The following is a 27863-nucleotide window of genomic DNA, read 5'->3' as shown; positions in this document are numbered from 1 at the left end:
GCTTTCACTAATGCTTCTTCGGGTACTGGACATATTCACCATTAACAACCACTTAAGTAATGTGATCCTAACTAATCATGTGACAAGAATAACAGCAACCATTGGTTCAAAGGAATCTTTTAAAAACAGTATTTTATGAATTTACAATATTTTTACCGATTGGTAAATGTACTTTACCAATTTATGTATTTTTTTTTTCCCGAAATGTTAACATCCTTAATTGTAACTTTTGTATGTTGTTTTCTGTCTAATTGTGGAGCTTTTCTCCCCAGACCTGCGCTGAAAATGGGTAATCTCTGCCCATTCAGACTATCCTCGTTACCAAGTGTCAAATAAATAAATAAATCAATTAAATATCGACATAAACAGTTGGATTAATAATGGAGTTTCCATTCCAAAATCAAAACAATTGTTTCTGTTTCAAAACTGGTTTACTACTTACAATATCATTCAGACCTTGTCAGTTGTCTGCTCTCAGTAGATTAATCCATCTATACCTGGAGGATGCAGTTCTGTTTTGTAAATCATCACCCCTTTGGTTGATCAAGTCGGTTTACAACACCATAAATTTAAATGTTTGCATAAGGCCAGTATCTGCAATGTGTTTCTAGAGTGGGTTGGTGTTGATCTGTCTTCTAATGCCTGGCTGATGATCACGAATGTACTGCTTAAATTTGTGGTTGATCTTACCTGTATAAAGTGCAGTACAAGCTTGGAATTTTGCAAGGTAAATTACATTTACAGAGCAACAGTCAGCAAGATGACTGCATTTAAAGACTATTAGTAACTGGATGGATAAAAGTGTTTATTTTAACATATTTACAACATATACATTTATTACAAATAAATATGCCACATCTTTGGTTTGATCATTTATTAACATAGTTATTTTGTTTTTGTTCTTATATCAAAGTAACTCCTTTAGGCTGTAAGCCTCTTTATAGGCAATGGTGGAAGAATCAGGAATTACAATCTCAGGAAAATTTAATAGCTTTAAAAATATTCCAGTGTCTATTAACATCTTTTATACATGTTGTATGCCTATTATATGTTAAATTAATGTGGAAATGTCTGTGGGTCTCTATCAGAAGACCAAATGGAAAAAATATCAAACGGCAACAACGAAAAGGCCAGACCTCAAACTTGCTATTGTGGGGGGCTGTGCCCCCCTGCTAAATATATATATATCAACTCCGAGATTGCACTACAGTGAGGAAAGGGCAAATATTCCATTCTTCACTGTACCACGATCTGGCAAACAGCACTTTGAGGTGTTGTCTTTTCGCTGTTTTGCCGTTTGATATATTCCATTCGATCTTCTGATATAGACCCATGTCTGTTGGTCTGAGTATTATAAACAAATATAGAATTTGAAAAGGCTGGTTTTGCAAATGTTGGAAATAGTCTCTATCAACTAAAGGGGTGATGAAAGGGGCATAGAATTACCATAAAAATGTATTTTGTAACTGGGAGGGGAGTGCTACAGTCACACAACCATTATGTTCATTGGCTCACATATCCCCCTCAGGTTGCACATGTACTTTAACTGTAGTATCGCACTTTTGCAGTGAAACTTTCCACCGTATGTCATTTAAGGTAATAAGTTTTGATATGGGGCAATTTTGTGTTTCTTGTAGTGATTTGAACTACATATATGCCGTTGTTTTTTTTTTATCACTGTCAGAAAATGGGTGAGCAGTCATCTCACATTTAATACACTTATCCCCTTCCCTTGGGATTAACTCAGCTAATACTTATTAGAGACTGTATAGTGCACAATCCCCTTACATTGGTTGTTCAGGAGTACTTGCCCCCTGCAAAAGCATTATTCTAATCTTCATGATTTATGAGTTTGATAAGTGTCTATAGACTTCTTTCTTGTTTCAGTTAGCGATGCACTTTTGGTATAAGAGAGATTTAGGTGGTTTGATATTTTTAGTTTTGGCAAATTGTTTTTGGTGTGTGTTGTTTTTGTAACTTGAAGTAGGATGGGATAAACAAATTAAATTATTGCACAAATGAATTTTCTCTTACTGTGAAAGTTGCTGTAAGAGAGGAAGTTACAGGTAATGTGCTTAAGCAAACAAACGAAAACTGTAGTATATGTCAAAAATAGTTATACTATACAAAATGAGTAGTTGTGGATATGATTGATTTCTGCAAAAAGTATATATTTGCACTTCTGTAACCTGTAAAATTATCTATTAAATGTTTTCATTTGCTTTTAATTTATTGACCAGAGTAGATCACTGATTTCAGTGGATCGATTTTAGTCTCAGCCCAGAGAAGGCCGTAAGAGTGACTTGGATAGTAAAGGAAGTTAACCTGGATAATACAGAAAGAATATCTGACATTAAGTATGACATTAAATAATTTTAGATCAAAGTAAGAAACAAAAATAATGTTTTGCTATAGATTATATTGTGTTTGGACTGCAATTGTTAACATATGTACAATATATAAGAGAATGAGGGAAAAGGGAAAGATGATAAACAAAATGGGGGAAGGAGGAGGGGAAAAAGTGGCTGAAGAGATAGTAAAAGTGTTTTTGACAGAGCTGAAAGAAGTGTTATGTTGTATCCTATTTGCAAGCATTTTGGTTGGGTGAATGGGTTAGATTTCAGTTTTGATGAGAATGTTGGATAAAAGGTAATTTATATGAGATGAGGTGGAAGAGATTCTCAGATTTGTGCCTAGAGTAAAAAAGCTATGCTTAGTACACTGAAATTTTAAAAATGGTGGTTTGAGCAATGGTTACTGTAATTCTGCCTTCTGAGATTATAGACTATTGTTTTACACTTTTGCTCAGATTATCGCAGTTGACAAATGTAAATAACTTAAATAATGGCTTAAGGAATCGTGAGTGCAGGAGTTTAAATAAGTGAGAGGCCAGTAAGAGGTCTGCCATGTGACTGGAAGCCATTTAGATTTTGATATTTGAGATGTGGTGCTCTTGTCTGAGAGAGAAAGAAAGAGATAAATCTGGAAATGCAGATTTAGAAATCTATAACAGTTGAGAGGCAATTTTAATATTTGGGAAGCCAGCTTTGTGGCATAGTGGGATAAAGACCTGTCTGCTCTGTAGGCAACTTAGCTGTTTGGGTGTCTGTAGGAGCTGACCAGTAAGGTTGGGAGTGAGCAGCTGCTGCCAGCTCACCTATCACCGAGGGCAGGAGGGATCTGTGACTCTGCAATAAGTGATAGCTAGTGGGAGCATAGCAGCACTGAGGTCACTCAGTGGAGTTTCAGCCTGCAAAGTCCTTGCTGTCAATAGTACATCTGCACTACGTAGCGGAGGAAAATATGGCATGCAGAGACATGCTTCTACTTAGAGCACAATGATTACAGAAATTGGAGGAGTTGCTGAGGGAGAAGGGGTGCTCCCAAAAGGAGAGGGCAGGCCCCATCCCATTACCAACAAGCTGGCCTGCACCCTACCACCTGATTCTTTCCAGGAAATTGAGGGTCATGTGGAATTCCAGGGCAAAATAAATGAGCTATAGGGCTCCTGCCTAACCTAGGAATATCTTAACTCCCATTCCCACAGAATGAATGGGTCAATTGGGTGAAAGTACAGGACCTGATGTTTAGGGGAGGAATCAGAAAAATAAAAAATGGTAATATCTGAGTTCTCTAATAATGGCTGCCATAGTAAGACCTCATTGACTACATTTTTCATCAAGAGAAGCCAGAACTCCAAAATAAGTCATTTATGGTATGTAAGAAGTAAAGATAATTTCCTTGAAATTTTTCTAGGAATGGTTTAGGCTTCAAAAGATATATTCTTCTCTAGAACCTGTATTTGAATAGCAGGGATCCATGAGTTTTAACTCATACAGAAGGAAAACTGAATGTTCTTGATGTTATGTAAAATGGACTGACATTTAAAATGTTGGGAACTGTCGTGCTTAAGTTAATACAACACCTTAAGATAGCCTTTTATGGGTAACCTGTGGATGGATGTAGACTGAATTCTCAGATTCCATTTGTCTGAAATTCAACCCATCAAAGTTTAGAGCTCCCTCAAACTGAGTGAGCTGTGCCAGCAGTAAGGGGTGTGTGTATGCATATATATATATATATATATATATATATATATATATAGTGAGAGAGAGAGAGAGAGGTCTACTGCTTTTGATTACATTTGGTCAAAAATGATTTCAGGCAGCCCACTTCACTGAAAGCTCATTTGATTGAAAGCTCATTTAGTCAAATTCCATTTGGTTGAAAAATGGAATATAGCCCCTGCCTCTCTGCAGTGTGACCCTGGAGTAAGAATATAAAGTTAGAGGGGTGTGGGGGGTGTAGTAACTAGGTTTTACTGATGTTATATGTTTCAATGTATTTTTAATGGATACACAAGTATATCTTAGTGAATACACTGCAATTATGTGGGGGGTCTATGCCCCTCCCACACCCCCCTAACTTTATATTCTCACTCCAGGGTCACACTGTAGTGGGGCAGGGGCTATATTCCATTTTCGACCAAATGGAATTCGACCAAAAGCAGAAGATCCATATATATAAAGTCTGGGGAATATAGAATGTGCAGGGGGTCTTGCCTCCAGCAAAAAACACTTTTTTCAGCCATTTTTTGGGGGGGCGATGTAGTTCGAGAATTCTGATCCTTGGCAGAAAACTTTTTCCACTCAAAGTGGAAGCCTTCTTTTATTTTGTTAGATATTTGATTTGGAATTAGTAATTAAACCTAAAGCAGGCTTGTATTTGAACCCAAAATATATATTTATATATTTTTAAACAAGACACATCTTTATTAAATTATCACTTATGACAGACAATCATACATATCTCTCTCTCTCTCTCTATATATATATATATATATATATATATATATATATATATGTGTGTGTGTGGGTGTGTATGTGTGAAACTGCATTGACATTTGTAGTTGCAAAAATTATACTTCACATATAATCTACTATAGTCATTGTCAATTAAAAATTGCATAGATCATTAATTTTGTGCTTTCCCTTAGACATCATTCCTCCTTAAAAACTTTATTCTGCAATGTATTGTTCTGTTCCCACAATTCTCTTTTTCTATGTAATTTGCTCCTCCCCTTTTTAAAGATCCCACTTCCAGATTTTTTTTTTACCTCTGTTACTAAATTCATTATTTCTATTGTGGTTTGTTTAGACTTTGATTTCCATTTTCTGCTAATTGTTTTTGAACCCAAGATATTTTTGTTCTTGTATGTAATGTTAATTTTTGGTGAGAGGTTGATGACGTAATATCTTATGATGCTATTTATTGGAAATAAGGTTTGATTTATCCATATGAAACTTATGATTTTAATACAGTTTTCAGGCTAAGCAAATTTGCAAAATACAACAGTTGATAGCGGCATATGTAGATTGCTAAAGGTTTTACTGGCATATAATGAAAACATTGTCATCAATATATTTTGATCATGATTGTGATATAAAACAATTTCAAGCATTGTATTATCATATTGTGTCTGTCTTCCATTCATAAAGCCAGAATAGCCATTAAAATGGCTGGTTACAACTGATGAATAAATGTTTATTTCAATGATAATTAATTATATTGAACAGTAATTTTTAATGAAAATGGTACTGGTTATTCTTATGGATAAAAATGGTTCTATACCGATTCATGTCCTTAGCTATTTTTCTTTTTTTTTGGGGGGGGGAGGTTGGAGCTAGATAAATGTTATATCACTTCTGAAATAATGCATCAGTCATCTGGGCCGGTAGCCTTATTCAATTTAAGTGATGAAATATCATCTATGACTTCCTTTGGTACTTTCAGAATGGAGTGGTATTAACATTTACAAATACATTTTCAATGTTTCCCCTTCCTCTTTCTTTTATGGAGAAGATTTTATTAGATGCATGGTTTATCTTTAATAAAGTAAGCAATCATTTAGAGGAAATTCTAGTCCAACTGTCATATCTGGCTGAATGATAGCCATAGAAATTCAATAGGTGCTTTTAGATTCACAGTCGTCATATTTTTCTGAAGTTATTTATCTTGCCAAATTATTTTCCAGAGCAGCTATTTCACCGCTTTGTCTTTCTTATTGTATACCTTGCTGATTAGGTTATTCTGGCAAGAAATATATGATTCTTCTAGCTGCCACCCCTCTGCTGTGGCTCCCTGTAGCTTTGAAAAATAATGGCCACTGTACCACACAACACGCACACATACAGAGTGATTGAGCGACAGGCTTTAAATATTGCTCTTATAAACTTGCAAGAATAACATTGTTTCTTTTGCCATGCATTCCACACAGAGTGATAGTCTGTCTCCTGGCAGCAGCACCTCCTGAAAGGTTTCCATACCTCTCTGGACAGAGCCACAAATAAAGGGGAAGAAAAATAGGGGCAGACTTTAAATATTGCTCTTATAAACTTGCTAGAATAACATGGTTTCTGTTAACATGCTTTTTCCAGAGACAAAGTTAGTTACCTCTCAGTTGTGCAAATTTTCGCAGAATGTCCTGACTTGCCCATTTTTGGTCCATTCCTTATACAATTGTGTTTTTTGGCAAATTGTTGAGGGCTTAAGTCAGAAAAAATAGACATTTGAGTTTCAGACTTCATACCTTTCAGAAAGTTCATGCTAATGCAAACTCTTATTCTGTCAACTTAAGTTTGTAAGAGCAATATTTAAAAAGTTCCCCTATTTTGAGCCTTTGTGCCCCATTATTTATGGTTTTGTCCATATTTCTTGTTCTAAGAGGTTGAGAGATATGACACACACCACGATTGAGCAATCTCAACAAAGGAACAAAAATAGGGACGGATTTTAAATATTGCTCTTATAAACTTAGTTTTTATATTTAGTATAATAACTATATACAAAACTTTATACACTATTTTATCTTCATTTTAGGGGTCAAATAGGTTTTGTGGCTCCCGGTGAATTTTGTTTGGTGGGAAAGTGGCCAAAATGGCTCTTTTGATAGTGAAGTATGCAGACCCCTGATTTAGGCAATAAAAAAAGAAGAAAATATAGCATTTTCTAATGGACATGTCAAGGGGTATTATTTGGTGAAAGCTTAGAAAAAGGAAATAAAGTGTGGTTTAAAATAAAGTAACATGTTATGAAGTAACTCATACGTGTCAGGAGTATATAGTTTCTACTGTATTGGGCATATAAACTTTGAGAAGGGAGGACAGATATTTACTCTGTTTAGATTTTTGTTTAAAATTTCTTTAACTTTTGAATTATTTGTTTTTATGGAACTTGTTTAACTATGTTAACATTTGCTTGTATATTCAAGCAAATAAACATAATACATAAATAGTAACAATGACCCTATTCTATTTCCAACATATAGAAAGTGTATAAAAAGAGATAGTTGCAAAAAAAGTTGTTAACAGTAATCTATTTTCTGTATCCACCTTATTGTACCACAGGCTTTCAAAATAAGGGCTCCCTTATATTTTCACAGAGGACCTTAAAACTTACCTTCCTTCTTCAAATCTAGCCATTGGCCATTTTTTCTTATGCAAATTTGTTGTCGATAGTATTACATTTTTTTGCATTGTACACTTCTCTCGCTGTCCCTATCAATTCTTTGGTTTTTAGGATGCTATTTCCATGTCTTAGTTATGGCTTTTTTTTTTGGCCGTTATCATAATCACTCTTTAGGACTTTATCTGCACTTTGCAAAACCTCCCCCTTGTTGCCTCTCAGTAATATTGCAAGTCCAACTACCTCTATTACTTCATACCACCCAAAACAATCCCTCCCCTACCAAAATGATTTTTCTCTAATGTCTATTGTACTATACTTTCCAATCTTAAATATACTATTACCCTCTCCTTGCATAATATTTTCCTAATCTAATGGCTAGTAGCTATATATTTTGAAGTGTTAAACCTACAATTGAGTTTATATCAAAAATATTCACTTTATGTAAATGTTAAAATTTCTGTATTGAATTATGTCTTTCATTTTTGTAACATTGTGACAAGCCAATTGCAAATTTCATGGAGCTTATCTGTAAATGTTTAATTAGCTGTATGAAATATGTCCTTTTGTAACATGTGAAATGTAACTTGCAATTATTGTGAAGCTTTTCTCCCCGGGCCTCCACTGAAAATGGGCTCTTCTCGGCCCAGTGGACTTTCCTGGTCATCAAACTTAAATATGTTTAGAGACTTCTATGTTATGTATCCAAATGGTGTTTAACATCATTTGTCATTTGCAGTCCTCATATAAAATCCATTAGCTTTTTTCATTTCTATAAATGTGCTGCCATGTGCCTCTCATTATCCTGACACTACCACCAGTCACCAGAAATAGCTGGAAACATCTTTACTATTTTACTTGGTGTATAAAAGTATTTATGTAGGAACTTGCAGATAAAGAGGTGAAATTTCTCAACCTTGCAGACAGTTTAATTCTCAAGTAGACATCATTCCACTGCATTTATGGTATACCTTAGCTATCATTTTTCTTCCATTTAGATTTAACTAATCTCACTAGTTTTGGTTTATATGTAATAAGTTGTCTGTAAAACTTCTTGGGAGACCTCTTGGAACTCTGTTCATGTTTATATAAGTTTGTAAAATATTCCACCTATGGGTCATCCTACACTACCTTCACATTTTTCTTTTTAATCTTAAAATAAATGTACACAAGTCCACAGCAAAATAAATAATCTCTAGTTCCCAATCCAAACCTCACCTTTAATGTATCCCATGTAATGAATCTTTGTGCTTCTTTCAGTTGTGACCAAACTAATAACTCTGGATACTATTTCATCAGTTCTTCTAATTCTTTCTCTGCCTGCATCTGCCATAGGAACACTTGTATGGCCACTGTCCAACTCGTATAATGCCCTATTCACTTTTATTCCAATAAACCTTTTGAATTATTTAATAAAACTGTACATACCTGTTTGAATATAATAAATGCTAACAGCCTAGTAATAATTTTAGTTTTGGTAAAATTAAAAGTAAAATAATAGGTGAAGGAAAAGAACTGGGTAGAATCATGAAGATGCAAATAAAATCCAAGAATACTCAATAGGCCAGATTTACTTTTAAAAATATATCAAAGGAGGCAAAAGACCTATATTTTAACAAACAAAAGAAACTATGAGAAACTCCTATATAAAAGAATGCTTTCCAATGTATCAGCCTCAAGCGGGTGTTACAGCATCTGATCAGTTGTGATTATATATATTACATAAGTGGTCTCAGAAAGAGGTCATGTTTTTGGTTTTGTTTTAAAATTAATACTGGGAAAAATTTGCTATACTTTACAAGTAAAACTAGAAAACAAAAAAGTAGACACAAGACTAACAATTTTGAGTTTATTTTACTGTATAAATGGCAAAAACAAATCTGAATCTGTGTTAAAGAGCAGAATAATAGTGCTCAATGAAACAAGAGTTTGCATTCTATTATACTCAACAGATACAGAAATGGAGTTGTTCAGTAAAATGCTTTATCACATTCTTTTTAAATGATACCTATTTATAAATTAAAATACATAAAGGAATTCTGTTTAACAAAGATGTTTAACAAAGACTAACTTTTTTAAAAATATTAATATAGGTGTTTTACTAAAAGAATATAGAACTGAATAAAATAAAGCAAAAACCTTTTTACTTCTTTAATATTTCCCTTTTTTGTAACATTTGTAGAATATTAGTAAATAGGAATTTTGCATAATACATACCTATTGTGAATTGCTTGAGACCGTGAAAGGGATGAATATATATAAAACATCTCTCAGATGTTATAACCAGATACATTAATATTGAAATCTGATCTCAGCTTAGAGATGCATCAGAAAAAGAGCAATTAATATTTAGATTACTTTTCTCTGTTGAAATGTATAAATATAGCCACTTAAAAATACTGCAACAAGAATGTTTGACTTCGAATATAGTAGTTATAAATATGAAAATATAACCATGTATCATAGTTAATAGTAAATTGTTTTTAAATACATAGCAATGAATTGTTCTGTCAGATCTATTTATAGAATGAACTAAGTTTTGCAGTTTAACAAAAACTGATATGTAACTGCCGTCATGCCTGTAGTTGTCATAGCGGCAGTTAAGATTTCATACTTAAGTGATACAGTAAGGCATATATAGCAAGAATATGACTTTTTTGCATAAAGGCTGTATCAGAGCTATAATAACTTATGTAATATAAACAGTTGCATAAGAATTCCAATTAAACAACTGTCAGCATTCTCCTAGTAGTTGGTAATATTATGCTACTGAGTTATGCATACGATTATTTATTTATTTTACATTTGTTGACCGGACTAGTCTAGCTGGATATATGTCCATTTTCAGTAGAGGCCTGGGGAGATAAGATCCAAAGTTAAAATGAATTTACATATACATGAAAATTACAGAATAAAAGAAAACATTATAACTGGTGACATTGTTATAAAGTGTATAAATGCAGTAAGTAGAACATAAATGGTAAAAATATTGTTACAAAAATATTGTTACAAGTGACATTCTGGGAGAATACTAGCATAATAGGTTCATAGGTTCATAGGTTTATACTAGGCTATCTGCCCTAAGGCATTTATAAGCCTAGCCCAAATTTTTGTGGCTTACGCCACCCCTTATATGAAAAAATACTGTGCCCATTAGTTTGTTGTGCCTCTGTCCAGCAGTGACACAGATATGATTCCTGGGGTAAACCTACGATCTCCCATCCACAGGTCTAGATTTCTCTTGAACAGAGTCAGCGAGGTGCTCTGCCTCACATTTTATTCCACAGCATAGGGAGTCTCTGAGTGATAAATCTATCCCTCCAGCACGTCCTATTTATATCCGTGCTAAGGTTTAAGTCGCTTGCTCTAGTGGTTTTGGTGGATTTGGATTTTTTGAGGTGGAGCATGTCCATTAATTCCGGGTTGGACATGGCCTTGTATGTCAGGCACATGTCACCTCTGAGCAGACGGTATGCGACTGAATAGAGCTGGAGTTTCTTCAATCTGGCAACATATGACAGATTTTGGAGTCCCTTTATCCTTTTGGTGAGGAACTTTTGGGGTCTCTCCAATTGCTGCAGATGTTGGGTGAGATACATCCCGAATGGGGCATTGTACTCTATCATTGGTCTGATAAGTGAAGAGTACAGGGGAACAATGACCTCACTAGATCTGGATGTGAATCCCTTCATGATCAGGTGGGCAATGTAGAAGGTCTTTCTAACCACTTTAGCAATGTGAGTGTCAAAAGAAAGGCCACTGTCAACCTGGGTCCCCAGGTCCCTGATAACCTCTTCTGTGCTTAGTGGATTGCCACCTATATGGTAGCTTGGGGTTACCTTGTTTTTCCCGAAGGGTATGACTATACATTTTTTGGCGTTTAACTTCAGGCCATGGCTCTGGCACCAGCTATCTGTTTCCGTGAGTCCCTTCTGAAGGATATCCGTGTCCGATGCACTTTCCACTATGGCGCCCAGTTTGCAGTCGTCTGCAAACTTTGTCAGCCAAAGTCCTCCCATGTTGGCCTGTACTTCTGAGAAGTAGATGCCAAACAATAGCCAAGGACCGAGCCCTGTGGGACACCACTTGTGACCGGCTTGGAGTCTGACACAGCGCCAGCAACTCTAACCCTGTGGGTTCTGTCCTTAAGCCAGTTTGCAACCCATCTTGTGACATATGGGTTTACATTTAAGCTGGTAAGTTTTTCTACAATACCTGAGTGGGGTATTGTGTCGAAAGCCTTTGCAAGGTCAAGGTAGGCTGTATGGACTGCCTTTCCCTCATCAATGGCCTTGGTGACTGTTTCAAGAAGTCGACCAAGTTCAAAAGGCATGATCTTCCCTTGACAAAGCCAAACTGGGTCGGGTCCAATGTCTGCAAGTCCCCTATATCTTTGTTTATGAGCTCCATTATGATCCTCTCCATAGCTTTGCAGACTAGACTTGTTAAGCTTATGAGGGTAATTACCAGGGTCCGTGCCTTTGTGGAGTGGGACCACAGTTGCCGTCGCCACTCCTTGGGCACGTATCCTGTGGTAAGGCTGAGATTAAACAGCTGCCTTATGTGCGGGTTTAATTCCTCATTTAGCACACAGCCGGGGACACCATCCGGTCCCATTGATGCTGTGTTTTTAGCTTTAGAGAGAGCAGCTTTCACCTGCGCATTTGAGATGTCCGGGAGGCTACACTCGGCTGGGATAGTTATCTCTCCTTTACGGGGGGAGACGGGGGTGAAGTTTGCACTGAACCTGTCTGCCAGTATGTTGGCAATATCTGTGGGTTCAGTGATTTTTGTATCATTTTGGACTAATTCTGAGCATATCTGGGAGTTTCCACCCAGGTTCCTAACATAGCTGAAAAAGGCCTTATGATTGTCCTTTGAATCCATGGCAATTTTTCTCTCAAAATTGGCCTTAGTTGATTTTATGAGTGCTCGTATTTTTTTACTAATAATGATCAGGGGTGACTTCCCTTTTATGGATTTTGTTCTATCATGTAATAGCTTTCTCCTCTTATTGTAAAGTTTGTTAATGGCTGGGGTCCACCAGACTGGACGTTTGCCCTTTGTGGAAAGAGTCTTGGTTTTATTTGGGATTGCCTGATCCATGCAGTCCTGGAGGTGTTCATAGAAGGCATTTGTAAGGGCTTCCGCAGCTTGGGTTGTGGTTTCCTCTGGCTCAGGGGCCTTGAAGGATACCACACCAGTCTTGAGTAGTGTGAAGTTTGCTTTAGAGAAGTTCTTCACTATGGTCTTTTGTTTGGGGTGGGGCGGGATGTGGATTTCCAGTGAGATTAGTTTATGATCAGATCTCACCAATGAGGGATATACTTCGGTGTGGAGCATTTTGTCCCCATGTTTGAGACAATGAGATCTAGTATATTTTCTCCTCTCGTGGGAACAGTGACTAGCTGTTCCATGGCATTTGAATTTATGAACTCCAGGAACCGTTGGGCTAGAAAGTTAGGGCTTGAGTAATGTTCCCAGTCTATATTCGGGTAGTTGAAGTCACCCAATATGATGGTGTTTGGAGATACATTTATACCCTCCAGTGTCTTCAGGAAGGCTGTGTGGGGTTCCTGAGTTTGAGAGGGTGGCCTGTAGCATGCTACAATTTGTAGAGCAGTTTTGCCTATGGTTAGTTGCACCTGGATGGTTTCGAGCTTCATGCGTTGCCACCAACCTGGAGGTGTGGGTATCCTTTATGAATATGGATACACCTCCTTTTGTGGTGTGGTCCGGGTTTTGGGGCCGGAACGCATGATATGAGGTAAAACCTAATACTGCCGGGGTGCTCTCAGGAGCCTTGAACCAGGTTTCAGTTACAGCACAGACATCGATGTTCTCCATACTGAGAAGGGCCTGCATTTTGAGATTTAGACTTCTGGCATTGAGCAGCATTACCCTCAGTTTCTTCCCATTTTTGTTTTGTAGGGTGGTAGGTTTAGAATTTGAGCCTTGCCTAAAAAAGGCAATATGGGGGTGGCAAGAGCCTTAGCCAATATCCGGAATCCCAGGGGTGACAGGTGCAAGCCGTCCCTTGCGAAGCAGTGTGGCTTGTCAAGCATGTCATCCAAGGCAGACAGACACTGGATCCCCTTTGAATGACACCAGACATTAAGCCAATTGTTAAAGCTGATCATCTTATGTACAGTAATTGAGGATGAAGGAAAGTATGAAGAAAATAGCAGTTATGTGAGTACATCTAGTGGTATATATATATATATATATATATATATATATATATATATATATATATATATATATATATATATATAGTGAGAAGGAGAAATAGATCAGTGGATGTAAATATGAAGTAGATTTAGGGTTCTAAGGTCTAGAATGTAGTCAGGTGTAAGGAGCTAGAGTTAGTCAGGATTAGTACAGGGGCATAGCCATTGTGATTTGAGGTAGAGCTTGAGTTTCTTTTTAAAGAGAGATTTAGAGGGAATTATAGAAAGTTCAGAGGGAAGCAGGTTCCAGTGCTTTCCAACAGTGTTAGAAAAAAGGGAATCTCCAGCCTTGTTGTTAGCTTTGTCAATATTTACAAGAAGTTTGTGTGCAGATCTTAGGGACTTTAGGTTATGGTAGGGGTAAATAAGAGTAGATAGTATAGGTGTTTTGTCAGGTTGATATAGGATTTGATGGGCTATGGCTAGTTGATTAATTTTTAGTTGCTGCTGAAATTCAAGCCAGCCTAGTTGCTTTAGATTAGTACAGTGGTGGGTTCTGTAAGGGTTACCTGTAGCAAATCTGGCTATGTTGTGGTAGGAGTTTTCTAATTTCAAAAGATTACTTTTTGATAAGCAAGTAAATATGGGTGAGGCATAGGGGAGGGGAGAGATAAGGTGGGAGTGGGCAATAGTTATCCTAGAATCTGGAGTGAGGAAAGGTTTGATTCTGTAAAGAGAGCCTATTTTTTTGTAAATAGTTTTCAAAGTGTTGCTTATATGTGTATCGAAGTTAAGGTTGTTGTCAATGGTAATGCCTAGTAGTTTGGTAGTAGGATCTTGTGATATAGGTGTGCCATTTTTAGATGTTATTGTAAAGTCTATATGGGGAGATTTACTGGAAGGTGGGAAGAGAAGGAATTTAGTTTTTTGGGGTTAAGTAGGAGACAGCGTTGTGAAAACCATTCTTTTACTGAATTAAATATGTTTTGTGTGAGGGAGTGAAGATCTGATACAGATGTGGCTGAGTAAATTAGTGTAGAATCGTCTGCATATTGTATGCATGTAGCTTGGGGAACTACTTGGTGGAGGTCATTGATAAATAAAGAAAATAGGAGGGGACCCAGTATGGACCCTTGGGGGACACCAATGTTAACAGGTAGCTGGGAAGATAGAGTGGAGTTCCAGAGTACTGCTTGATGTCTGTTATTTAAGTAGGATTTGAACCAGTTAACAGGTTGGATTTCAAGTGACAAAGATTGAAGAATGTGTACGAGTATTTGGTGGTTGACCATGTCAAAAGCCTTGGACAGGTCTAAGAAAAGTGCAGAGGAAAGGGTGTTATGGTTACGATTTTTGTTGATTGTGTCTGTAAAGGAGAGGAGGGCAGTGGTGGTACTGTGGGATGGTCTGAAACCATGTTGGGTGTTAGAGATTACGTTATTTTGGAGAAGGTGGTGAAGCAGTTGCTTGTGGTTACACCTTTCCATAATCTTAGATAAGGGAGAGGGTAGGGCTATAGGGTGGTAGTTAGAGATTTCATTAGAATTTCCACCCTTATGAAGAGGAATAATATGGGAGACTTTCCACACTTTAGGGACATATCCCTCAGTGATGTTTCTGTTGATCAGTATGGAAATTGGGTAGGCTATGGAATTGGCTGCTAATTGCAAGTATTCTGCGGGTAGTAGGTCAGCAGAGGGAGTACATGGTTTGAGTTTTTGATAAGGGAGAGAATGTTAGTTGTTGGGACAGGTTGGAAAAGAAATAGGGGAGGTGGGTTTAAGTTGCCATTAGATATAGTTGTGTTTTTGCTAGAGAGTTGACTGGCTAGGGTTTGAATTGTTTAGGTGAAAAAGGAATTAAAGTCATTAGCAATTTGGTTGGGATTCTTTATGCTAGAGCCTTGTGGGTTGGGTGCGATAGGTTTACTTGGCTGTAGTAACTGATTTATGTTTGCCCAGAACTTTTGTGGGTTATTTTGGTGAGTTTGCTGAGATTTCAGGTAATAGTTTTTTTATCGGTCATTATTGCTTTTTTGGTCTCATTTCTCAGTTGTTTGTAGTGTTGGTAATCCGTTGTGTTTTTAGTTAAGCGAGATTTGTTCCAGATTTTATTTCTGAGATGGATTTTTTGCTTAGTTTCTTTTGAGAGCCAAGGGGCAGATTTAGTTCTAATTCTAATAGAGCGAGTGGGGGCATGGTAGTTGAGTATGGCCAGAAAGTTAGCATTAAAGAAATCTACAGCTTCATCAAGAGAAAGGTGTTTTAAGGGGGACCAGTTACATGCGTTCAGTTCACTATGAAATAGCTCCAAGTTGAAGTTTTCTTTGGTTCTGATTGTTCTAGTTATGTTTTGGGTAGGTGGGTTGGTTTTGAGCTTGATAATGTAAGTTAATACGTGATCACTTATATCATCAGGGAGGGTTCCTGTTTCATAAGTATGGGGTTGATAGTTGGTGAGTATCCAGTCTAAGGTTCTTTCTTTTTTGTTAGTTTTATTTGTTCTAGTGGGGGAGGTGATTGTTTGAGAAAATCCATAAAGGTTAATATGGCTAGTAGGGTGTTCGTTGTTGCAAGATTGCCAATCAATGTTTATGTCACCTAGGATAATTGTTTCTTGGGGTAAGTTTAGTGATAAACAACATAGGATGTTTTCAATGGTAGAAATATTATTTCCTGGGGGGACATAGATGCAGATAATAAAGATAGATTTGGCTGAGTTTAGTTTAAGTTTGGCAATAAGAATTTCAGCATTAGAGTCCTGAGGAGGTTTTTGGTGGAAAGTGGTTATTTGAAGGCTAGATTTAAAAAAGATAGCTACTCCACTACCTTTTTTGGTACCCTGTCAAGACGCAAAATATTATAGCCAGGAGGGATAATTTCAGTGTCTTTTGTTGACGGTTTTAACCAGGTTTCTGTTAGGCAAATAATATCAAAGGAATAGAGTTCTAAGAGGGCATGGAGTTGTGTTGTTTTGTTATTAACACTACATATGTTGAGGTTAGCTATTGAGAGTGAGTTGTTAAGTTTTTTAAGTAGGGGGTTAGCAGTGGGGTTTAGGTTAAAGGTCTGATTTATAGAGGAGCTAATTGGACCTGGGTTTGGGTGAATATCACCATCATTTAGTGAGAGTAGTAGGGTTAAATATGCAGTGTTTGTATATTTACTTTGAGGAAGGGGTAGTCTTTTAGGATTTAGATGAATATATTTTATGTGGGTTATCCTATGATATTTAGATAAAAGATAGCTAGGTGTGGAAGTAATGTTGATGTGATGGTATTGGTAGGTAGGAATTGAAGAGGTAGATTATTTAGTTGGGTTGGGAAGGTGTGATAGTAGTGGGTGTTCATAGGAGGTTATAAGGTGTGCTAATATTAAAGGGGAAGAAGTGAGAGCATGAGTAAGGTATGTTTGAGTACTAAGGTGGGGAGTTTATACATTGTAAAGGTGGGTATTGAGTTCTAGTTACTAGTTCAAATGTAGTGGGTGTGGAATTGCAAGGCAAAGTAATGGTGGTTTGTGAGAGGGAGTGGTTAAGAAAGAATTATGGAGGGAAAAGAAGATTGGTTAGTGGTGGTGAGGTTGTGATTGGAGGAAAGGGTGAGGGGGTGTGGCTAGGTAGGTAGAAATGTAGATGGTAGGGAAGCGGAGTGAGCCCGCAGGGCAAACGGAGCGGGTAGAGACAAAGGAAAAGAAGTTAGCGAGGAAACAAGCAACAATGCAGGTAACTACAGGTTGGAAGGCAGGATATGAGATGAGAAGGTTTAAGATAGAGGGGGAGTCTAGGGAAAAGACTGCTAGAGGAGTACAAACTGAAAGGCACCATGTAAGTATGAATAGGAACAGGCAAGAAGCTTAGTAAATAGAGTTTACAGAAATAGCACGGGGAGAGAGGGAGTGATAGATGGATGGGAGAAGGGTGCCCCCTAGTGGGCAGTTCTGGTACTGTAGGTGAGTTTGTAAGGGAGCTGAGTAGTGTAGGAGAGTGGGGAAAGTGGAAGAGGTGTGTAGGCTGTTGGGTAGATACAAAATAGGGGTAAGGCAGCTGGCTGCTCAGGCTCCCAGCGAACTTTGGAGCCCTGAATCAGGTCGTGGATAGGGTCTGCTTTACCAGGTAGATTTAGTCCATAACATACTTATTTCTTTCCTTGATAGAGGGTGCAGAAAACAGGAAACTGGAAGTTGAGGCCACAGGAACTGGATGGGATTAAAGTCACAAATATTAACCATTTTAGTTAAATGAAAGAAACGAGAAGGGAAATGCAAAAAAATTATTATCTAATTGTAACTTTCTATAGAGATGTGTTTATGAATACACGTTACTAAGTTCATCTTGTACTAACTAGAGAAAGAAAGAGAAAGTTAGGTAGTTGGATAGTTTAATTAGTGCATTCTAGTTAGACTAGGAATCGATAGAATCCATGAAGGGTTCTGTTTTCATTAATGTTTATAATTCATAGAGTAACATTAGAAGCTGAGTCTATTAACATAAGATATTGTGATGGGTTTAAAGCAAATTATCAACAAGATATTAATGGCTCTAATGAAACTAGAAGGTTAGGTAAGCCCTACTTTACCTAAAATATTAGATGTCAAAGTATAAGCATCTCAGAGTGCTATATCTATTTTTTCTTTAGGTTTAATTAAGCATTTAAAGGTAAATAATTTAATGTAGCAGTTCTATATGAGGCATATTTAAAGGGGAATAAAAACAAGTAATGCTATTCTCAGTCTAAAATCTTTGTGTAGTCTTCATATAAACCAATGGGGGAGTAGCTATATTATGGAAATAAAATCCAATAATGCCAAACTTTATATTCAGTTACAATGATAAAGAAAGAAGGGTTACTGTGATCATCTTATAAGCATCACAATAGATATTGGACAAAAGTGGAATAAAACCTTATAAATCTATATTTGAAACAATTATCCACTGGATGAATACTTTTTGTACATGAAGATGAAAAATAATTGCATATTACACTGATGAGAAAAATAAGATTTACACACTATGCAACTAACAAATATCAAAATGTAGTAATCATATGCAACTATTTTCAGTTTTTGTCTCTTTCGGCTTTTCCCAGTTAGGGGTCGCCACAGCGGAACTCCGGTCCGCTAATGATTGGCAGTAGATTTTTATGTGCTGGCTTGCCAGGCCTAACGCACAACCTTCAACGAAGGAACGCCCATTCACGCATGTCGCCACACAGAAGATGCTCTGAGAATCGAACAGGCAACGTCTGAGGCGACAACGCTATCGCAGCACCAGTATAAGTGAATAATTCTGCTCATTCTTGTTATATAAATTCCATTCTTAAGAATTTCAGAAATGTTGCTTATAAACACTAGGATGTCAAAAACTGAAATGGTGTAGTTTACTCTTTCTGAAAACAAAAGGTTTGTTGGAAGAGTCTGTTAGGAATATTTTTTTTAATGGAAAGAAGAATGTTCAGGATTGGTATAATTGCATTTCCAAGCTACACCAATAGAGTCATTAAAATTGGATTTAACAATAGCAAGTATTGGATAAACATTCAAGGAGTTAGAATGTTTGTGCAAGACAAAACTACACTGAGCATTTACCTTAAGTATTTGAATGTAAATGTAAAATTCTGTGCATAAATTTATTTTATTTTATTTATTTATTTATTTTACATTTGTTGACCGGGAGGATCCGACTGGATACATGTCCATTTTCAGCGGAGGCCCGGGGAGAAAAGCTCCAGCACATGTAACAAAAAAACATTTATATAATAGTGTAAAAAAAAATTATACATACAAAAATAGAACACAATAAGTTATTCATCAAATTTATCTTAGATGTAAGAAGATTAGGATAGTAAGGAAATGTAGGAGATTCAGGTGTTCAGGCTGTTAGTCAAGCATAGAGTAGACTATCCCGGGTTTAGGCAATGGCAACTTCACATTGAACCCAGGTGTGTTTTTAGCTTAGTTTTGAATTGACTTAAAGTGGAGATGGAGGTAATATCATGAGGAAGTTTGTTCCAAATTTTCCCTGCAGCGTTGGTGAGAAGGGAGTCACCAGCAGAGTTGTTAGTTTTGAATGTTTGGATTAGGAGACGGTTGGATGACCTTAATGGCCGTGGGTTGTTACAAAGGGGAAGCAGCAATTTGAGTGAAGGAATGTATTCGGGGTTGTATATAATTTTGTGGGTAAGGACTAGTAGGTTGTAAGAGATAAGGTTCGGTAGCTCAGTCCAGTTGAGCTTGGCTAAGTTGGTACAATGATGGGTCCTGTATGGTGACCCAGTAACAAACCTAGCTATATGATTGTAGCAATTGGAGAGCTTGTTCATGACAGTTTTACTTATGTTGTGAAGTAAGGGGGAGCAGTAAATGAACAAATCAGAACTGTTAAGATTTTTGAAATTGAATATAGCAGATTTTGAGAATCTTACAAAAACGGTTCCATTTTGGGACAGTGTGGACTTAGGAAATCATACATAGAAATGTTTATACACTAGACAAGTTATTAAAAGAGAACAAAGTCAATAAATACACTATAGTGGAGATGTAACTTGGATGTAAAATAGATTGGAACCACATAATATGACAGTAAATTGATACAAAAAGTCTGGATGTAAAATCTACATTTTGGACATACATTTTTTCTATACAAGAGACACAGGGCAGTTTAATGCTCATATGCCAGTGTTTATCAGAAGGGATTAATACCATCCTTTTTGACTATCCTAGCAGCTGCAAGGAACATAGTTACAAGATGGGGTCTGCAGATGTAACTACCATCTTTTAAAGAATTGTTACTATTATGAAGATTAGTAAATGAGAAAGAAGTGGATACAAAACAATATAGGTCTAACTCTAAATATTCTTAAAGACTAGCCTAAAGCTGTTGTTTTATTAAAGAACTTTATGGGCATAGAGACATACCTTGAATTTCATTACTATACAAACTATTAATATGATATCTAGAGTTCTAAATGTATTAATATATTGGTGAATGCTTATATATCAAGCCACAAAATCAACATAGTGCGTGTGTATATATCTTTAATTGATGTTTATAGAGCTTGTTTACTGATAAAAATGGAAACAATTGTTGAAGCTTGTATTAGTAAAGACTTTTGTACATTGAAAAATTATTTTCTATGACTATTAATTGATTAAATTAGGTGTTATTCCAACATGGATAATGTGTGATTTCAACATTTAAATAAAGTATAAAAATAAATACAGTTTTGATTTTTAAATTTTAACTTCAAGATGCATAGGATTATGCTATTGAAATAGCTCTTAGTTCAGTTACAAATGTCAGGTTGTATTTGCACCATAATTTGAAATCTCTGCCTTCAGGACACAGTTCTGTGGAGATCAAAATGATCAAATGCAGATATAACATTTTTTCAGAATACATCCTTTTTGGTGAATTACAACCTCTTATTATTAACAAAGCCAAGTGTCATAGCCAGTTACATCCTAGAATGTAGTCATGCTTTTCAAATTTTGAAGGGACTACAGATCCTGGGAACTATCAGCCCATTAGCCTGACAAGTCTGATATGCAAAACTATGGAACGCATCATCATGGACCTAACAAACAAGGATATAGGGAATCTCCAAACTCTGGATCCCATACAATTTGGTTTTGTGAAGGATAGAGCATGCCTGCTGAACTTTTTGGTCAACAACTTTGAGTCGGTCATAAGAGCTGTGGATGAAGGCAAGGGGGTTCATACAGCCTACCTTGATCAGGCCAAGTCCTTTGATACTATCCCCCACTCAGGAATAATAGAAAAACTCACTAAGCTAGGCATCAACCCCTATATCACTAGGTGGTTTTCAAACTGGGTCACGGGTAGAACCCGTCATCAGACTGCCAGCCAGTCACGAGTGGAGCCCCACAGGGTTTGGTCCTTGGTCCTCTCCTGTTTGGTATCTGCTTCTCTGAAGTCTACCCCAACATGAAGGGACTCTGGCTGACAAAGTTTGCAGACAATTGCAAGTTGGGTGCCATTATTAACTCCCCAAGTGATGTTGACATCATACAGAAAGGCCTCACTGACACCGATGACTGGTGTCAGAACCACGGCCTTAATCTCAATGCCAAAAAATGTGTAGTCATCCCCTTTGGGAAAAACCTATTTCCCATGAATTACCACATCAATGGTAGTCCACTGAACACAGAAGGCATTAAGAGATCTGGGAACACAGGTTGAGAGCAACCTCTCTTTTGACCACCACATTGCCACTATGGTCAGAAAGTCCTTCTATGTGGCACACCTCATTACTAAGGGTTTTGCATCCAGGAAGAAAGAGGTCATCGTCTCCCTGTACTCTTCCCTCATTAACCCAATCATCGAGTACAATGCTCCATTTGGCATGTACCTCACTAAACACCTGCAACAACTGGAAAAACCGCAAAAGTACCTCACAAAAAGGATCCTAGGCCTTAAAATTTTGTCCTATATGAACAAACTCCAGCTAATCTATGTGTCATGTCACCTACTTAGAGGTGGTCTCTGCTTGACTTACAAAGCCATGTCTGACCCAGCTCTGTTAGAAATGCTACATCTAAAGAAATCCCAATCCCTTCGCACCACACGCTCCAGAGACCTCATCCTATAATTAAGGAATGTACTACTATCTTATTGGACACTAAAGATTTTTTGAGAGACCTAAGTGTACATTTGGGGGGTATAGATGACCAATGTTGGCTTGTTACTCTTGACATAGAGTCCCTTTTTACAGTTATTCCCCATTCTTGGGGCATAGATAATGTAAGGGAACTACTCAATAGAAAAGGGATAGAAAATACCAAAATTCGACTCATTTGTACCCTTACTTGAGATCATCCTAGAAAATAATACCTTTGTATTTGGTGACAAGTTTTATATACAGAAGGTTGGCATGGCTATGGGCACTGCCTGCGCCAACCTAGCACTTGTACAATGGGAAACTGAGAATATTTTGACAGGCAATGTGTTTACTAAGTCTATTATATGGTACAAGCATTTTGTTGATGATATTTTTCTGTTGTGGCATGATAACGAAGATAATTTGCAGCAATTTTTAAATTCCATTAATACCATTACTCCCTTCTTGAATTTCACATACAAATACTCAAATAGAGAAATAGAGTTTTTAGATGTAAAGGTTACAAGAGGCACACTCAATTATGTTCATACTTCCATGTACTGGAAACCCATTAGAAAGAACAATGTCCTACATAGTAGTAGTATGCATCCTAACTACACTAAAACCAATGTGATCAAAGGACAGATAGTTAGATGCATGAGGCTATATAATGATGATAGTTTGTCTCAGGCTCATACCCTGTTAAAACATGAATTTATTGAAAGGGGATATAAAGCCAGAGATATAGACAAACAAATTAAAGTGGCTTGGATTGAGAGGAGAGAGGTACAAGCCCTATTATAACAGGACGAGAATCAGCCAGGATAACCAAAGTAACTATGCCACCAGTACCACAGTAACCAGGAACCTAGAGAATGATGTATTACGTATTCCATTAACATTTGCAAGTAATATCAGTAGTCTGTGATATAATTAAAACTAATTGGGGCATATTGTTAAATGTGGATGAACTAGAAGGTGTTATAGGGGCTACACCATCTTTTACCTTTAAATACAACATGTCATTAAAAAGACAGTTGTGCTACAAGAAGTTAGATGGAGACCACTATGCAAGGTCTGATAGGCTAGGTACCTTTCCGTGTAGAAGGTGTACAGCCTGTAATGTATGTCATGTTTTAAAGGTTTTAATTCAAATAAGTATTTTTTATAATGTAATTGGTTTTGTTAATTGAATTGTTGATAATTAGTTTTGTATATAAGGCGAGGTTTACAGAGTGTTATTTGTCTGAAGAAGTTGGGGCAGAGACCCCTTCGAAAGCGCTCATAATAAATTTGGTGTTTTTATGCTCGCTGTTTTACTGAGTTACATTTTTCCGATTATGCTTGCATTTAAATATTCTACAGTTTTAACACTATTTAACTTTATAGAGCAAGCTTTTACAGTTTTTTACATACATTTTTAGTCCACTATTTTTATGATTTGATTGTTTATATAGTGTCTTTTTAATTTTTATTTCAAGAAACTGTCAACTGATTGGATTTGACACAGATATATCATTATTTAAACAAGAGCAGCAGTTACTGTAGTATGTCTGAGGAAGCAGAGAGGACTCTGAAAGTGCTCACATGTTTTATGTTGTTGTGTCTTTCGGCCCGCTAATGATTGGCAGTTGATTTTTACATGCCGAGTTGCCAGCCCTGACGCACAACCTTCAACGAAGGTACGCCCATTCATGCATGTCTCCATGCAGAAGACTCTCTAGCTGAGAATAGAACCGGACAGGGTCTTACTGTGAGGTGACAATGCTACCGCAGCACCACCACCGCGAGGAATGTTTATGTTTTATATTTTTTTTTACTATTTTTTTATTCAAGTGTTGTTTTGCCGTGTGTATTCCAGCAAGTTGGTGGCTTTTTTGGACCTCAACCTCATTACCACACAGCAAAACATGCTGGAGGGACAGGTTCATAACCCAGAGACTGCCCATGCTATGGAATAGACTTCCCATACATGTCAAGCAGAGCGCCTCACTGGCTCTCTTCAAGAGAAATCTTGATGAGTGGATGGGAAATAGAAATTCACCACAGGGATCACTCCAGTGGCTTTACTCGACAGAGGCCCTGGGAACTAAGGTCAGGTAGCATGATGCGAGGGTAATCCTATGGGCTAGGCTTGTAAAGGCTCCAGGGCCATTAGCCTAGTACACACCTATGAACATTACCAGACATGTTCAGTGATGCTAACTGTTCTAGCATTATAATATTATGACATTATCATGCACATAGTGCGTTATGCTGACTGTTCTAACACCATAATATTATGATATAACCTGACACATATTCAGTGATGTTGGCTACTTTAACCTCATTATATTAGGACATTACCAGGCACATTCAGTGATGCTGGAAGTTCTGACATCATAATATTACGACATTACCAGGCAGATACTCCGTGATGATGGCTGTTCTAATATGATTGTACTGTGATATTAAACACATTCGGTGATGTTGGATATTTTAACATTTTATTATGACATTACCAGATACATATTTATTGATGTTCAGTGCTCTAAAATCATAATATTGTGACACTACCAGACACCCATTCAGTGATGCTGGATGTTCCGACAATTATACAGTGACATTATAAGAACTATATTCAATGATGCTGGATGTTTTAACATCATTGTATTAAGACATTGCCAGGGACATATTCAATGATCCTGGCTGTTCTAATATCATAATATTATGAGATTACCAGACAAATGTTCAGTGATGCTGGAAGTTCTAGCATCGTAATACTATGAAATTATTGGGGAGATGCTCAGTGATGCTGACTCTTCTAACATGATTGTATTATGACATCACCAGAAACATTCAGTGCAGCTGGATGTTGTTACATCATTGTATTATGCCATTGCCATGCAAAAACTCGGTGAAGCTAGCTGTTCTAACATCACAATATTGTGACATTACCAGGCACATATTCAATGATGCTTAGTGTTCTAACATCACAAGATTATGACTTTACAAAACACATATGAAGTGATGCTGGCTGTTCTAAGATCATAATGTTATGACCTTCCCTGGAATATATTCAGTGATGCTGAATTTTCTAAATCATTGTATTATGACATTACGGGATATTTGGTGCTGCTAGGTGTTCTGTACTTATTGTTTTATGACATTATCAGACCCATATTCAGTAATGCTGGCTGTTCTAACATAATATTATGACATTACCAGGAATATATTCAGCTAAGCCGCGATAGTGCAGCGGTTAAGCATTGTCACCTCACAGCAAGAGGTTCTCTGGTTCGATTCTCGGCTGGAGCTCATTCTGTGTGGACTCCATGTCCTCCCTGCGGTAGAGTGAGGTCTAAAAACATGCAGGTTGGTGCGTGCGTGAATGGGTGTGCCTTCATTGAATGTTGGGCGTAGGGCTGGCACTTTGGCACCATAAAAATCTACTACCAATCACAAGTGGACCGGCGTTCTGCTGTGGTGACCCCTAATCAGGAAAAGACGAAAGACATTACTTTTACCAGGAATATATTCAGTGAAGGTGAATTTTCTAAAATTATTGTATTATGACATTACCAGAGAGGTACTCCGTGATGGTGGATATTCTAATATCATATAATTGTGACTTTCCCAGACTCAAATTCAGTGGTGATGATGGCTGTTCTAAACTCAATATTATGACACTACCTGACATATTCTGGCTGTTCTAACATCATAATGTTATGACATTAGCAGACACATTCAGTGATACTGGCTGTTCTATCATAATGTTATGACATTACCAGACACATATTCAGTGATGCTGGGTGTACTGACATCATAGTATTATGATACTACCCGACATACATTCAGTGATGCTGGCTGTTGTAACATCATAGTATTATAACATTACCAGACATATTCAATGATTTTGGATGTTATAACATCATTAAATTATGACATTATAAGTCACTTATTCAGTGATGCTGGATGTTTTAACATTTTATTAATACATTACCAGCCACATATTCAGTGATGCTGTCTGTTCTATCATTGTACTATGACATTACCAGACACATTCAGTGATGCTCAATGTTCTGACATCATAGTATTATGACATTACCAAAGACGTATTCTGTGATGTTGGCTAATCTAACATTATATTATGCTATTACCAGGCACATGTTCGGTGATGGTGGATGTTTACCGTCAAAATATGATGATGAGTTGACTAAAAATGGTAAAACTAGAGTGATGAAGCCTGACAAGGGGGAGGGATGGTTATATTGGATTAAATGATGTATTTGGGAAAGATTATGGAAATATCAGAAGATGAAATATAGAAGAGTTTCTAAAAATGAAATATCCATTGCATATTCCAAGATAGATTGTATGCTGAATGATTTATTATTAGATCGACTAACAGATATAGAAACATTTAAATATTTGAAATTGGATAAGCAGACTATTCCAAATACATTTGGAATATCCAAAGTTCACAAAAATATGGACAATCCCCCTTTTAGACCGATTGTGGCAGGAAATGGTTCAAAAACACATCCTATTGCTAAATATATAGATAGAACACTTAAAGTTAAATGAGCACCTGGAAGGCTGTTTAAAGGACTCCTGGGAATTTTTAAAAGTAGTGGAGAAAAATTATCAGGGGGACCTAATATTTCTTACTATTGATATAATGGATTTATTTTTCGGTCATTCCCCATGACATTGGGCTCCAGTGGTTAGAAGAACAATGGCAAAGAACCAGGTTAATACAGGAAGGGTATGTAACAATAGGGCGGCTAACAAAAGTAAGAATTTTGAGAGGGCACTTACTATGTACTAAAATAAGGATACAGCAAAGATTAGAAATATAATAACAGAAAAATTGGAATTGTTTAGAACTTTTTCTGACTTGGAAAGCATTTTTAATGAACCCATAAAATTTGTATACAAAAAAGGGGTACAGTATTAAAGAGAATTTAGAAAATGATTATAGGAGGTACACCGAGAATAACAAAAAAGGTACATTTAAATGTGGAGGGTGTGAGCAATGCCATTATGTTTTGAATAGAATTGAAATATATTTATCCAGCAGAGATAGACTAATACATATCTTTGCCAATTGTAATAGTATGGGAGTTATATATCTGGCCACCTGTAACATATGTACGGCCTTCTATATAGGAAAAACAGGAAGAATGTTAAAAAAAGAGAATTTATGAGCAGTATTATGTTATTAAAACACTTGATACTAGCAATGGTCTCTTTAAACACACCTTAAAATGTAGTAAGGCCAAGTTTTTGTTTTTTGTTCTCGAGGAAGTGAAACAAGACGTTAGAGGTGGATTATAAGAAGAAAAAATTGAGTACAGAGAAATATACTGGCAGCTTATATTGGAAGCACGTAAGCTCCCAGGACTTAATGAAAATATTTCTGTAGTTCCTGTGTTAAAGATTAGATTAGAGTTACTAGACTTTAAGGGAAATACATGCTTGCATTTTTATTATTTATATGTATAATGTTTTAATATGGACAAATAAGTTTACAAATTAAACATTTAGTTTGTTAGGATTTTTTTATATACACTATGTTTAGACAAATATTTTTGTGTGTTCTACACGTTTAGTGATTAATATTAGTGGGT

Source organism: Protopterus annectens, chromosome 3.part0 (genome assembly GCF_019279795.1).
Source record: "Protopterus annectens isolate FY-2018-M chromosome 3.part0, PAN1.0, whole genome shotgun sequence".
Lineage (NCBI taxonomy): Eukaryota > Metazoa > Chordata > Ceratodontiformes > Protopteridae > Protopterus > Protopterus annectens.
This window is presented reverse-complemented; position numbering follows the sequence as displayed.